This window comes from Salmo trutta, chromosome 13 (genome assembly GCF_901001165.1).
Source record: "Salmo trutta chromosome 13, fSalTru1.1, whole genome shotgun sequence".
Lineage (NCBI taxonomy): Eukaryota > Metazoa > Chordata > Actinopteri > Salmoniformes > Salmonidae > Salmo > Salmo trutta.
Genome location: NC_042969.1, coordinates 74272580 through 74288071, shown reverse-complemented (window position 1 = coordinate 74288071; position 15492 = coordinate 74272580). Strand labels below are relative to the sequence as shown.

At 45.9% G+C, this 15492-nt stretch overlaps 1 long non-coding RNA gene across 1 annotated transcript; it reads left to right on the top strand.

Moving 5' to 3' along the window:
* Positions 1–3841: 3841 nt before the first annotated feature.
* Positions 3842–14957, top strand: LOC115204947 (uncharacterized). The gene is made up of 6 exons (XR_003880539.1): positions 3842–4644; positions 5008–5857; positions 6696–6861; positions 7219–7323; positions 14579–14695; positions 14870–14957. It is a non-coding gene; the product is annotated as an uncharacterized LOC115204947 (long non-coding RNA).
* Positions 14958–15492: the final 535 nt, after the last annotated feature.

Here is a 15492-nt window from a genome sequence, read left to right as displayed (position 1 = left end):
TTGACCCCAATCTGAGGTGCGGAGCCGGGTTTGGCCGGGCGGCCAGCTCTAGGAAGAGTTGTGGTGGTTCCAAACATCTTCCATTTAAGAATGATGGAGACCACTGTGTTCTTGGGGACCTTCAATTCTGCAGAAATGTTTTGGTACCTTTCCGTAGATCTGTGCCTTGACACAATCCTGTCTTGGAGCTCTATGGACAATTCCGTTGACCCTATGGCTTGGTTTTTGCTCTAACATGCACTGTCAACTGTGGAACCTTGTATAGACAGGTGTGTGTGTGCCTTTCCAAACCATGTCCAATCAATTGAATTTACCACAGGTGGACTCCAATGAAGTTGTAGAAACATCTCAAGGATGATCAATGGAAACAGGATGTAGCTGAGCTCAATTTTGAGTCTCATGATAAAGGTTTGAATACTTATGTAAATAAGTTTTTTTTTTTTACATGTTCTCTTCAATGCACCATTTATAATGACCACATTCCACCTCGTGTCCTCTTCAATACACTACCTATAATGAAGACAACAGAGCACTCTTTCATGTAATCACTGTAATTTTACCCCACTGAAACCTTATCGCGGTGGCCATTTTGTTTCCCTCTGTTATCGGCTTATCTTGCCTGACTGTTACAGGAACCATTCTCTCCCTTGCTGACATGTTGATCCTTCAGTTACTGACTTGGTCTAATCTTTAGCCTCCTTTTATCAATCACAATAAACAGGTTCCTCCCAGTTTTCAAAGATGGCTAATTAACAGAAGCCTATCAGGTCAGTACAGTATATGGGGCACTGGGGAAGACTGTCTGTGTCCGAAATGGCACCCTATTCCATAGGCCAGGGTTTCCAAACTGTCCTGTGGTCCCCCCTGGGTGCACGTTTTGGTTTTTACCCTAGCACTACACAGCTGATTCAGGTTTGTGCATTGCTTCCATAATCACAAGAGGGAGCCATCATACCACCTATGTGACTGCACATTATTGATATGAGTGTGAGTCTGCATAATACCTCTGCCTGTGTATTGCAGGGCTGTCTGCTGCCAAGGACATGCATTTTGAGCTGTACAGGGACTCCAGCATGGAGCCGTCTATTCCAGGCATGATGGAGGCAGCATTCTCAACAAAAACCCCAAGGGATTCTTCATACTGGTGAAGAGTAAGCAGTCTGTCAACCAACCAACCAGTCAGTCAACCAACCAATTATTCAGTAACTCAATCATTCAATCAGTCAATCAGTGGCAGTGTACTGTATGCCAAGGGCCCGTGGGCACAACTCCTCACAGCTACTGTGCATTCAGAATGTATTCAGACCCCTTGACTTTTTCCACATTTTGCTACATTACAGCCTTATTCTAAAATTGATTAAATAAAAAAAAATCTCATAAATTGACACACAATAATGACAAAGCGAGAACAGGTTGTTATGTAAATAAGATAAATATTTTTTTACCCTAAGTATTCAGGCCCTTTTGCTATGAGACTCGAAATTGAGCTCAGGTGCATCCTGTTTCCATTGATCATCCTTGAGATGTTTCTACAACTTGATTGGAGTCCTCCTGTGGTAAATTCAAATGATTGGACATGATTTGGAAAGGCACACACCTGTCTATATAACATCACACAGTTGACAGTGCATGTCAGAGCAAAAACCAAGCCGTGAGGTCGACGGAATTGTCCATAGCGCTCCGAGACAGGATTGTGTCGAGGCACAGATCTGCGGAAGGGTACCAAAACATTTGTGCAGCATTGAAGGTCCCCAAGAACACAGTGGCCTCCATCGTTCTTAAAATGGAAGAAGTTTGGCACGACCAAGACTCTTCCTAGAGCTGGCCGCCCGGCAAAACTGAGCAATTGGGGAAGAAGGGCCTTGGTCAGGGAGGTGACCAAGAACCCGATGGTCACTCTGACAGAGCTCCAAGGTTCCACTGTGGAGATGGAAGAACCTTCCATAAGGACAAACATCTTTGCAGCACTCCATCAATCAGGCCTTTATGGTAGAGTGGCCAGATAGAAGCCACTCCTCAGTAAAAGGCACGACAGCCCGCTTGGAGTTTGCTAAAAGTCACCTAAAGGACTTTTAGACTATGAGAAACAAGATTCTCTGGACTGATGAAATCAATATTGAAATCTTTGGCCTGAATGCCAAGCGTCATGTCTGGAAGAAAGCTGGCACCATCCCTACGGTGAAGCATGGTGGTGGCAGCATCATGCTGTGGGGATGTTTTTCAGTGGCAGGGACTGGGAGACTAGTCAGGATCGAGGGAAAGGTGAATGGAGCAAAGTACAGAGATTATTGATGAAAACTTGTTCCAGAGCGCTCCGGACCTCAGACTTTGGCGAAGGTTCACCTTCCAACAGCACAACGACCCTAAACACACAGCCAAGACCACACAGGAGTGGCTTCGGGCCAAGTCTCTAAATGTCCTTCAGTGGCCCAGCAAGATCCTGGACTTGAACCTGATCGAACCTCTCTGGAGAGACCTGAAAATAGTTGTGCAGCGACGCTCCCCATCCAACCTGACAGAGCTTGAGAGGATCTGCAGAGAAGAATGGGAGAAACTCCCCAAACACAGGTGTGCCAAGCTTGTAGCGTCATACCCAGGAAGACACAAGGCTGTAATCGCTGCCAAGGGTGCTTCAACAAAATACTGAGTAAAGGGTCTGAATACTTATGTAAATGTGATATTTCAGTTTTTTATTTTTAATACATTTCAAAAGATTTCTTGCAATATGTTCACTTTGTCATTATGGGGTATTGTTTGTAGATTGATGAGGTAGAAAAAAATGTAATCCGTTTTAGAATGAGGCTGTCACGAAGCAAAATGTGGAAAAAGTAAAGAGGTCTGAATACTTTCTGAATGCACTGTACTAACGATAACACCTACATTGCTCACGTGATGTCACATGCCTTCTGCCTGGGCCCGCATGCCACTCGCTGTAACTCCACCCCCCCGCAGTAACACCGCACCAACACACCCTGCCCTCAAAACCACCCTCACACTGCTGTTTTCACTACTCACACTACTCAGAGTTCAGGGCTGCTTCTCTCTGTGTGCAGCATCATAAGTGTGTGTGTGTGTGTGTGTGTGTGTGTGTGTGTGTGTGTGTGTGTGTGTGTGTGTGTGTGTGTGGACCAGAAGTCCCCACAAGAAAAAAAAACAACAGCAAAAAAATAACTGGGGACATTTTGATAATCCCCACAAGGTTAAATGCTATTTCTAGGGGGTTAGGGTTAAGGTTAGAATTGTGTGATTTGAGTGTTAAGACGTGTTATGTTGAAAGTCTGTGTAGTGAGTGTGTGGGAGTATATGTAGAAATCTGTTCATAAACAAGTTGCCATAATTATATGCATATGTGATTAACTGGTGTGTGTGTTTGGCAGCTGTCTCCCAGAGGAGAGCCCTTCATCCATGCAGTCCAGTCCCATTGGACTCTATTACGTAAGTCATCATGAGTCCTTTATCCCCATGACTCTACTGGGTTATTAATGATCTACTCATTTATCATCCCATTTATGATCTGTGTGTTTGTTCCCGACTGTATTGGCAGATCCGAGCTCAGTGTTTATAGTGTGTTTAGTGTAAGCTCTGTTCCCACACGTTCCCTGTTAGTGTGCCTTTGATCAACTGCTACAGTCTGTTCATCAATAAAGTCATAAATAAAAGCAATCATTCAGAGCTGTTGTCTGTCACCACTGGTGTTGGTTGTCTGTCACCACTGGTGTTGGTTGTCTGTCACCACTGGTGTTGGTTGTCTGTCACCACTGGTGTTGGTTGTCTGTCACCACTGGTGTTGGTTGTCTGTCACCACTGGTGTTGGTTGTCTGTCACCACTGGTGTTGGTTGTCTGTCACCACTGGTGTTGGTTGTCTCACCAATGGTGTTGGTTCTTAGTCGCTACATTGGATATCTTCTCGTTCGGTGGGTCTATTGCTGAAGCTGCCAACCACAGGTTGGCCAGAATCAGTGGGGAGATCCCAAAGATACTAAATGGTGTGTCGCTTATGGTCAGTATCAGTCAGTTTTATGACCTGCCATTACAAATGATTGACGGTCAGGGAGGGCTGGAATATATTCCTCTGTTTCTCTGAGGGGTGATCAGAGAGAAGAACTGTCTTCTCTTTAGACATCATCATGGAAACTCAGAAACTGTCCATCATGGCCCTGTGTCTGCTGGGAGTTTTGGGTTCAACCACCGCCAAAGGTAAGAGACCTGCCCAACACACCTTTACTGTGGATGGTCACCTGGCCTGACTTCTCATCGACTTACTGCGAGACATTCACTATTACTTTCTTCTGAGTTTTGTTTTTCATGATATGCACTCCTTTCATTGGTTTCTACTTTCCCTCTCCTCTCAAACCTTCTCACTCTCTCCTTTCAAGAACATATCTCCTCACTCCACCCTCAGTCTTTCTCACCTGATCTCGCTCTTCTCCTACTCTTCCCTCTGATCTCCTCTTACTTGTCTTAAACTTCTAAACTCTTAAATCCTCTTCTTTCACACCTCTGTTCATCCTCCTCTCTCACCTTGCTACACAAGTTCTTCTGAATCTGCCAAATCAACGAAGTAGGAAACAACTATCTGCAGTCCTAATTGAACAGGACTGACTTTGACGCTGTGGACCCTGACACCACTGACTACCTTATGGGTGACTATTATTCTCCCTGCTCTGCTCTCTTCCTGCAGTAAAGAATTGTAGTATTCTGTCATTTATTCTGTGTATTTTGGAAAGCTGGGTATTTGGAGGTCACAACAAACAGTACTGCTGATGCTTACTGTATATCAATAGACACTGGAGTGTCCTTGGTTCTTTCCCTTTCTTACACTTTGGAATAGAGTACATCATTCTGCCTTACCTATTCTTACATCACTTAGCCTGCATATATGTATTGTTAACATTGACTAAGATGATACTGACCCCTTTTATAACACATATAATTTTCACGGGCTGAAGCGCATTGAGTACGATCTCGCTCTTTTTTTCTTACCTGATCAACTCTGTTCCCTGCAGCCCTGTGACCTGATCAACTCTGTTCCCTGCAGCCCTGTGACCTGATCAACCCTGTTCCCTGCAGCCCTGTGACCTGATCAACCCTGTTCCCTGCAGCCCTGTGACCTGATCAACCCTGTTCCCTGCAGCCCTGTGACCTGATCAACCCTGTTCCCTGCAGACCTGTTCCCTGCAGACCTGTGCCTTGATCAACCCTGTTCCCTGCAGCCCTTTGACCTGATCAACCCTGTTCCCTGCAGCCCTGTGACCTGATCAACCCTGATCCCTGCAGCCCTGTGACCTGATCAACCCTGTTCCCTGCAGACCTGTTCCCTGCAGACCTGTGCCTTGATCAACCCTGTTCCCTGCAGCCCTGTGACCTGATCAACCCTGTTCCCTGCAGCCCTGTGACCTGATCAACCCTGTTCCCTGCAGCCCTGTGACCTGATCAACCCTGTTCTCTGCATCCCTGTGACCTGATCAACCCTGTTCCCTGCAGCCCTGTGACCTGATCAACCCTGTTTCCTGTGACCTGATCAACCCTGTTCCCTGCAGCCCTGTGACCTGATCAACCCTTATTCCTGTGACCTGATCAACACTGTTCCCTGCAGCCCTGTGACCTGATCAAAACGGTTCCCTGTGACCTGATCAACACTGTTCCCTGTGACCTGATCAACACTGTTCCCTGTGACCTGATCAACACTGTTCCCTACAGCCCTGTGCCTTGATCAACCTTGTTCCCTGCAGCCCTGTGACCTGCGCTTTTACGTGGAGAGAGACCCCACCATGGACCCGTCCATTGCTGAGACCACAGGAAACGCCATCCGCATCCTCAGAAAAAACTCCAAGGGATTCTTCCTCCTGGTGCAAGGTGAGCAAAGGGTTAAACAAGCTGTCAGTCAATGAATCCATCCATCAACCCAATCCCAACAGGTTCCTCTTTGAAATAGGTGTATGGTTGTTTGTTAAAATGGAATCAATCTATTGAGCGAATAATCACACCACTTGCTTATATAATTGAACACCAAGATATATTGATTTCAAAGTGTGTGTAACCTTGTTTTTGTATCTTGATTCAATTTTGAGGTTAGTTAGTTGCGGTGCTGATGCTGTGTGCCTCTCAGCAAGACAGTTAGGGACTGCAGTGCACTACATGTATCTGCAGACTGTAGTAGGATCTGCATGTGTTTGCCGCAGTGTGAGGAGGGGGAACATTATGTTGGGATGCGACATATTACTGTTCTACAGCGGTGGCTCTTGGGCCCAGGCCCTCATCCATCCTACCTTCAATCTGAGGCACCATCCTGGGACCTGATTGTGCTATTGAGCGTCTTGCATCTTCAACAATGGGTTTAAAATAACATGTCGCAGCAGGCTTTAAATAGAGCTGGGCATATGGTGCACCGTACCCTCTCCTCCTGCTCCCTGGGGACCCAACATATTAGCCCAACTCCTCTCCACTTTCTGACTGCACTGATGAGGAGAACAGGAGCTAGGTTGGTTTTATTTGACTAAGTTACACTTGTAGTAGAGTCATTTCAACTTTACTCCTTGTCCCTTACACACAGACCTAGGGTCAGCTTACCTTCCCCCAATCTTAATCTTAAATCATTAGAGGTGACACCACAATCCTGAGCTTAGATCAGTGTTTATGGGTAACTTCATCCTTCTCTTTCTCTCTCTGTGTGTCACATGGGCGTATCGACCAGGGCCACCATGCCAGCAGATCCTTGCACGAGACGGTTGCCTTTGACAACGACATCGCCAAGGGCCTGGAGCTGACCAATGAGGAGGAAACTCTCAACCTGTTGACAGCTGGCCACTCCCACGCCTTCACCTTCAATGGATACCCCTTCAGAGGCCAAAGCATTCTGGGTAAGCAACGACCTCACAGAAACAACTTTCTTCATGGATTATGGTTTGTTTTCCCCATAGAGTTAGAGTCGGTTATTTTAGTCATCATTCTGATTATAGGGCTATTCCACCGCAGTGTTTTTTATAATTAAAGGGATGTTTGGTCAACTGTTTTCAGTGGTTCCATGATTAGATGTTTGGGTCAGGTCATGCTAAGTTTATGAAATGATCAATAGTCATGTTGCATTAGTTTAGTAATGTGCTTATGTAGTGAAGCAGTAAGAATCCCTCCCCCTGTTACATACACACACCTTTCCTCTGTGGACAGGAACGTCCTCATTCTGACACCTCTCCTCCACCTTCCTCCTCTGCACCCAGGGTTGCCGTGACTGCAGTTTTCCGGCCAAATTGGGATACTTTGAAAACGACTACTTGGGCTACTTCTAAATTGCAACATATTAACCTGCTAGAACTGATATAACGGTGAGAAAGCATTGGAAACAACTTTAGGCCACTACAGCTCTTTAAACCAACTCTGCGCAAGTTGTTCTAAAGTAAACTGCATTCTAATGTCTACTTTTCTTATGGATAACCATATCAAGCGAAGGGTTTTACTCATGCTCAGTTCTAGGGTCTGGAGCGCTGTGCGAGTGGACATTTGAAATGGAAGTTATGGAACTCCCTGGCGTGCTTCTGTTACGGAGAAAAAGTCCAAAATGAAATGAGATGAAATGTATAGAATGATAGGGTGCATTTGTTGGCCATCAAGTAGGCTATTAATTTATCTGCCATTGTAGGTTACTGTAGCCTAACATTTGATACGATAAATACAGTACCAGTCACACCTACTCATTCAAGGGTTTTTCTTTATTTTTACTGTTTTCTACATTGTAGAATAATAGTGAAGACATCAAAACTATGAAATAACACATATGGAATCATGTCATAACCAAAAGTGTTAAACAATTCAAAATATATTTGAGATTCTTCAAAGTAGCCACCCTTTGCTTTGATGACAGCTTTGCACGCTCTTGGCATTCTCTCAACCAGCTTCGTGAGGTAGTCACCTGGAATGCTTTTCAATTAACAGGTGTGCCTTGTTAAGTTAATTTGTGGAATTTCTTTCCTCCTTAATGCATTTGAGCCAATCATTTCTGTAGTGACAAGGTAGGGGTGGTATACAGAAGATAGCCCTATTTGGTAAAAGACCAAGTCCATATTATGGCAAGAACAGCTCATATAAGCAAAGAGAAACAACAGTCCATGATTACTTTAAGACATGAAGATCAGTCAATCTGGAAAATTTCAAGAACTTTGAGAGTTTCTTCAAGTGCAGTTGCAAAAACCATCAAGCACTATGATGAAGATGGCTCTCATGAGGACCACCACAGGAAAGACCCAGAGTTACTTCTGCTGCAGAGGATACGTTCATTAGAGTTACCAGCCTCAGATTGCAGCCCAAATAAATGCTTCACAGAGTTCAAGTAACAGACACATCTCAGCATCAACTGTTCAGAGGAGACTGCCTGAATCAGGCCTTCATGGTCTAATTGCTGCAAAGAAACCACTACTAAAGGACACCAATAAGAAGAAGAGACTTGCTTTGGCCAAGGAACACCAGCAATGGACATTAGACCGGTGGAAATCTGTCCGTTGGTCTGATGAGTCCAAATTTGAGATTTTTGGTTCCAACCCCCGTGTCTTTGTGAGACGCAGAGTAGGTGAACAGATGATCTCCGCATGTGTGGCTCCCACTGTGAAGCATGGAGGAGGAGGTGTGATGGTGTGGGGGTGCTTTGCTGGTGACACTGTCAGTGATTTATTTAGAATTCAAGGCACACTTAACCAGCATGGCTACCACAGGATTCTGCAGTGATACGCCATCCCGTATGGTTTGCACTTGTCAACAGGACAATGACCCAAAACACACCTCCAGGCTGTGTAAGGGCTATTTGACAGAGAAGGAGAGTGATGGAGTGCTGCATCAGATGACTTGGCCTCCACAATCACCTAACCTCAACCCAATTAAGATGGTTTGGGATGATGGTGTAGCAGTCAGACGTCTTTGTCCTTCGTCTTGTCGTGTCCCATGTATATATCTTTGTATATATATATATATATATATTATATCTCTCTATTATTCTTTTTATATCTTTTTCTTCGCATATCTTTTTTTATATTTTTCTAAACCTCAACTTCAAAATACTCTCCTGCAACCCGCCTCACCCAATGTGGTGTGGATCTGGGTTTTTTTCTAAAGTATTTTTATTTACCTCGGAACCGGAATCCCCAAACAGAAGCTAGCCAACTCAGTAGCTACTAGCTAGTAGTCAGCTAACCACTGCTAGCGGTCATCAGCTAACCTTTAGCTCGGAAAGCTCTCGCCAGTTTGTACAACGCGACTCAAACCAGGGCATACCATACCTATTTTCTCTCCTTATCCCCGGATTCCTAACGCAAGCTCTGAACCTTTTCACCTGGATCATCGCAGCTAGCTAGCTGCAATCCGAGTGACTACTCCTGGCTAATGTCTGTCCCGACACAAGTCCCAATTAGCCTGGAGCTAGCCAATGCTAGGCCCATTCTCCCGGCTAGCTGAAGAGGCCCATCAGCCACTCCTGGGCTACAATACCTTCTACTGCATGGAACCCCGCCGATCCTTCGCGACTGGACTACCGACGTAACCTGCTCGAGGGGGTACTCAACTGGCCCCTACGCCACGACGTCCCCTGAATGCCCATCTGCTAGCCATGGCCCGCTAGCTGTCTAGAGCTTATAGGACTGTTAGCTGAATAGATCCATCGGCCAATTTCTTGGGCCACTATACCTATTTTGTCAATTGGACTTGGACCCCTCTGCTACTCGGAACCCTACTAATCCATCACGACTGGTCTATCAACGTCACCGCAGGCGTAGGCTAAAACAGACTTTCCTCCATCGCGACGTCCCTCTAAGGCCCTTCAGCTAGTTTGCTAGCCCCGGCCTGCTAGCTGTCTGAATCGCCGTGTCTCCAGCCAGCCCAACCACTCACTGGACCCCTATGATCACTCGGCTACACATGCCTCTCCCTAATATCAATATGCCTTGTCCATTACAGTCCTGGTTATTGATTATTGTCTTATTTCACTGTAGAGTCTCTAGCCCTGCTCAATATGCCTTAACCAACCATTTAGTTCCAGTTCCCACATATGCGGTGACATCACCTGGTTTAAACGTCTCTAGAGACAACATCTCTCTCATCATTACTCAATGCCTAGGTTTACCTCCAATGTACTCACATCCTACCATACCGTTGTCTGTACATTATGCCTTGAATCTATTGTATCGTGCCCAGAAACCTGCTCCTTTTACTCTCTGTTCCGAACGTACTAGACAACCAGTTCTGATAGCCTTTAGCCGTACCCTTATCCTACTCCTCCTCTGTTCCTCTGGTGATGTAGAGGTTAATCCAGGCTCTGCAGTGTCTAGCTCCACTCCTACTCCCCAGGTGCTCTCATTTGTTGACTTCTGAAACCGTAAAAGCCTTGGTTTCATGCATGTTAACATTAGAAGCCTCCTCTCTAAGTTTGTTTTATTCAGTGCTTTAGCACACTCTGCCAACCCGGATGTCCTAGCCATGTCTGAATCCTGGCTTAGGAAGACCACCAGAAACCCAGAAATTTCCATCCCTAACTATAACATCTTCTGACAAGATAGAACTGCCAAAGGGGGCGGTGTTGCGATCTACTGCAAAGATGGCCTGCAGAGTTCTGTCTTACTATCCAGGTCTGTACCCAAACAATTGGAGCTTCTACTTTTAAAAATCCACCTTTCCAGAAACAAGTCTCTCACTGTTGCCGCTTGCTATAGACCGCCTTCTGTCCCCAGCTGTGCCATGTACACCATATGTGAGAGCTCGTGCTGCTAGGTGACCTAAACTGGGACATGCTTAGCACCCCGGCCATCCTACAATCTAAGCTTGATGCCCTCAATCTCACACAAATTATCAATGAACCCACCAGGTACAACCCCAAATCTGCAAACACGGGCACCCTCATAGATATCATCCTAACCAACTTGCCCTCCAAATACACCTCTGCTGTTTTCAACCAAGATCTCAGCTATCACTGCCTCATTGCCTGCTTCCGTAATGGGTTTGCGGTACAACGACCGCCCCTCATCACTGTCAAACGCTCCCTAAAACACTTCAGCAAGCAGGCCTTTCTAATCGACCTGGCCCGGGTATCCTGGAAGGATATTGACCTCATCCCGTCAGTAGAGGATGCCTGGTTATTCTTTAAAAGTGCCTTCCTCACCATCTTAAATAAGCATGCCCCATTCAAAAAAATTATCATTGAATAGCCCCTGTGATATGCAACTTTTCAGGGAAGTTAGGAACCAATATACACAGGCAGTTAGGAAAGCTAAGGCTAGCCTTTTCAAGCAGAAATATGCATCCTGTAGCACAAACCCCAAAACGTTCTGGGACACTGTAAAGTCCATGGAGAATAAGAGCACCTCCTCCCTGCTGCCCACTGCACTGAGGCTAGGAAACATTGTCACCACCGATAAATCCACTATAATTGAGAATTTCAATAAGCATTTTTCTACGGCTGGCCATGTTTTCCACCTGGCTACCCCTACCCCTACCCCGATCAACAGCCCTGCACCCCCCACAGCAACTCACCAAAGCCTCCCCCATTTCTTCTTCACCCAAATCCAGATAGCTGATGTTCTGAAAGAGCTGCACAATCTGGACCCCTACAAATCAGCCGGGCTAGACAATCTGGACCCTCTCTTTCTAAAACTATCTGCAGAAATTGTTGCAACCCCTATTACTAGCCTCGTCAACCTCTCTTTTGTATCGTCTGAGATTCCCAAAGATTGGAAAGCTGCCGCAGTCATCCCCCTCTTCAAAGGGGGAGACACTCTAGACCCAAACTGCTACAGACCTATATCTATCCTACCCTGCCTTTCTAAGGTCTTCGAAAGCCAAGTTAACAAACAGATTACCGACCATTTCGAATTCCACCGTACTTTCTCCGCTATGCAATCTGGTTTCAGAGCTGGTCATGGGTGCACCTCAGCCACGCTCAAGGTCCTAAACGATATCATAACCGCCCGCCATCGATAAGAGACATTACTGTGCAGCCGTATTCATCAACCTGGCCAAGCCCTTCGACTCTGTCAATCACCACATTCTTATCGGCAGAATCAACAGCCTTGGATTCTCAAATGATTGCCTCGCCCGGTTCACCAACTACTTCTCTGATAGAGTTCAGTGTGTCAAATTGGAGGGCCTGTTGTCCGGACCTCTGGCAGTCTCTATGGGGTGCCACAGGGTTCAATTCTCGGGCCGACTCTTCTCTGTATACATCAATGATGTCGCTCTTCCTGCTGGTGATTCTCTGATCCACCTCTACGCAGATGACACCATTCTGTATACCTCTGGCCCTTCATTGGACACTGTGTTAACTAACCTCCAGACGAGCTTCAATGCCATACAACTCTCCTTCCGTGGCCTCCAACTGCTCTTAAATGCAAGTAAAACTAAATGCATGCTCTTCAACCGATCGCTGCCCGCACCTGCCCGCCCGTCCAGCATCACTACTCTGGACGGTTCTGACTTAGAATATGTGGACAACTACATATTCCTAGGTGTCTGGTTAGACTGTAAACTCTCCTTCCAGACTCACATTAAGCATCTCCAATCCAAAATTAAATCTAGAATCGGCTTCCTATTACGCATCAAAGCGTCCTTCACTCATGCTGCCAAACATACCCTCATAAAACTGACCATCCTACCGATCCTCGACTTCGGCGATGTCATTTACAAAATAGCCTCCAATACCCTACTCAACAAATTGGATGCAGTCTATCACAGTGCCATCCGTTTTGTCACCAAAGCCCCATATACTACCCACCACTGCGACCTATATGCTCTCGTTGGCTGGCCCTCGCTTCATACTCGCCACCAAACCCACTGGCTCCAGGTCATCTACAAGTCTCTGCTAGGTAAAGGTCCGCCTTATCTCCGCTCACTGGTCACCATAGCAGCACCCACCCGTAGCACGCGCTCCAGCAGGTATTTCTCACTGGTCACCCCCAAAGCCAATTCTTCCTTTAGCCGCCTTTCCTTCCAGTTCTCTACTGCCAATGACTGGAACGAACTGCACAAATCACTGAAGCTGGAGACTCATCTCTCCCTCACTAGCTTTAAGCACCAGCTGTCAGAGCAGCTCACAGATCACTGCACCTGTACATAGCCCATCTGTAAATAGCCCATCCAACTACCTCATCCCCATACTGTATTTATTTATTTATCTTGCTCCTTTGCACCCCAGTATCTCTACTTGCACATTCATCTTCTGCACATCTACCATTCCAGTGTTTAATTGCTATATTGTAATTACTTCGCCACCATGGCCTATTTATTGCCTTCCCCCCCTTATCCTACCTCATTTGCACACACTGTATATAGACTTTTCTACTGTATTATTGACTCTGTTTGTTTATTCCATGTGTAACTCTGTGTTGTTGTATGCGTCGAACTGCTTTGCTTTATCTTGGCCAGGTCGTAGTTGTAAATGAGAACTTGTTCTCAACTAGCCTACCTGGTTAAATTAAGGTGAAATAAAAAAATAAAATGAGTTGGACCGCAGAGTGAAGGAAAAGCAGCCAACAAGTGCCACGCATATGGAGGAACTCCGTCAAGACTGTTGGAAAAGCATTCCTCATTAAGCTGGTTGAGAGAATGCCAAGAGTGTGCAAAGCTGTCATCAAGGCAAAGGGTGGCTACTTTGAAGAATCTCAAATATTAAATATATTTTGATTTGTTTAACACTTTCTTTGTTACTACATGATTCCATATGTGTTTTTTCATAGTTTTTGTCTTCACTATTATAGAAAATAGTAAAATAAAGAAAAACCCTTGAATGAGTAGGTGTCCAAACTTTTGACTGGTACTGTATGTTCAAATTACAATATAACTGGAGTCATTGCAAATCAATTTGTCACTTGTGTAGCCTACCTGGAGCTGCAAACAGATTTAATATATAGCCTAGAACCCTGTCTGCTGCCCCCCTCCCCCTTTCCCAAGGTGTCACCCCTCACAGCTATGTTTACCTCCGAGGTGGTGGTGTGCTCCACTAGACTGCCTCAGCCTCCGTCCGGGAGACGCCACTGGCACTTTGACATTTCCTCTCCCCTGCAATTATAGAGGAAAACAAACAGCTTAGATCTTTCTCTCTTTCCCTCCCTCCCCTCCCCTCTGCCTCTCTCTCCCTCCCCTTTCCACCTCTCCATCACTCCCTCTGAGGCTCACCAGCATTCAGGCCTCCGTCTCTCCTTCCACCTCTCCCTCTCTCTCTTTGGCTCCCCTTTGTTCAGCCCTCTCTCTCTGTCTCTCTGTCTCTGGCTCCCCATTGTTCAGCCTTGTCTCTCTCTCACTCTCTGTGTGTGTGTGTGTGTGTGTGTGTGTGTGTGTGTGTGTGTGTGTGTGTGTGTGTGTGTGTGTGTGTGTGTGTGTGTGTGTGTGTGTGTGTGTGTGTGGCTCCCCAGTGGTCCAGCCTCCCAGGTCTTGGTGATTAATGCAGTAGTGAAACGCTGCGCAGTTCATCAGTAGGGGCTGGAGAGTCTAGTACTTCATCTGAAGACAACAACCTGCTCGGCCCCTAGCTCCCCCAGTACACGCTCCTCTCTCACTGTGTGTGTGTAAGACCTTTAAATTGTGATTAACCCCGCTGTGTGTGTCTCACAGGGAAATCTCCTCTGTATGGGAAGGATATGCTGCCTAACACAACTGTGATGTATGGAAACGGCCCTGGATACAAAGTCATAGACAACAAGCGCCCTGACATCCGTAAAGTGGACACTAGTAAGAAACCAAAACTAGCATCTGTTCTTGTATAGTTTTCCTCTCTGTACAATCATCCCTTCTCCTTTGGCCTTGATAAATATTTCTCCTGCTGCATGTTTATCTCTCCAGTCCATATTCACATATTTATTAATCTCTCTCCTCTCCTCTCCTCCCCCTCTTTCTCTTGGTCAGAGTGGAATGACTATAAGCAGCTGTCTGCGGTGCCCCTGGACATTGAGACCCATGGTGGGAAGGACGTGGCGGTAATGGCCCGCGTCCCCATGGCCCACCTCTTCCACTGGGTCCAGGAGCAAAGTTACCTGGCCCATGCCATGGCTTACGCTGGCTGTGTGGGATGGGACCTCAGGCACTGTGAAGGTAGACCTCAACACACCAACAGGATCCTCATCACTACTACTGCTGATGATAGGAACAGTGCACCATCCCAGGTACCCTCCACCTCTCTCGTTACTGCCCTACTGGCCGCACTGCTGCAATGAGAGACTGGTGGACGTGGAGAAGTGGGAGGGAGAGTAAGAGAGAATGAAAGTAGAATAAAAGAGATCCATTTGTTTTGCTACTCCTCTTAAACAAATACATGTGCTCTTTACCAATATGATTTTGACAAATTATTGTAAATTATGAGAATAATCAAATTTGTATATGTTTATTTAAATAAATAATATATTTGCTGCTAATAAAAAGTATATGGACTAGAAGATGACCGTTCTGTATATTTTGTCTTCATTTCAGCCCTGAGTCAATAATAACACATTGGTTAGTCAGAGGAAAAGTGCTGTAGGCCTATTTATCAG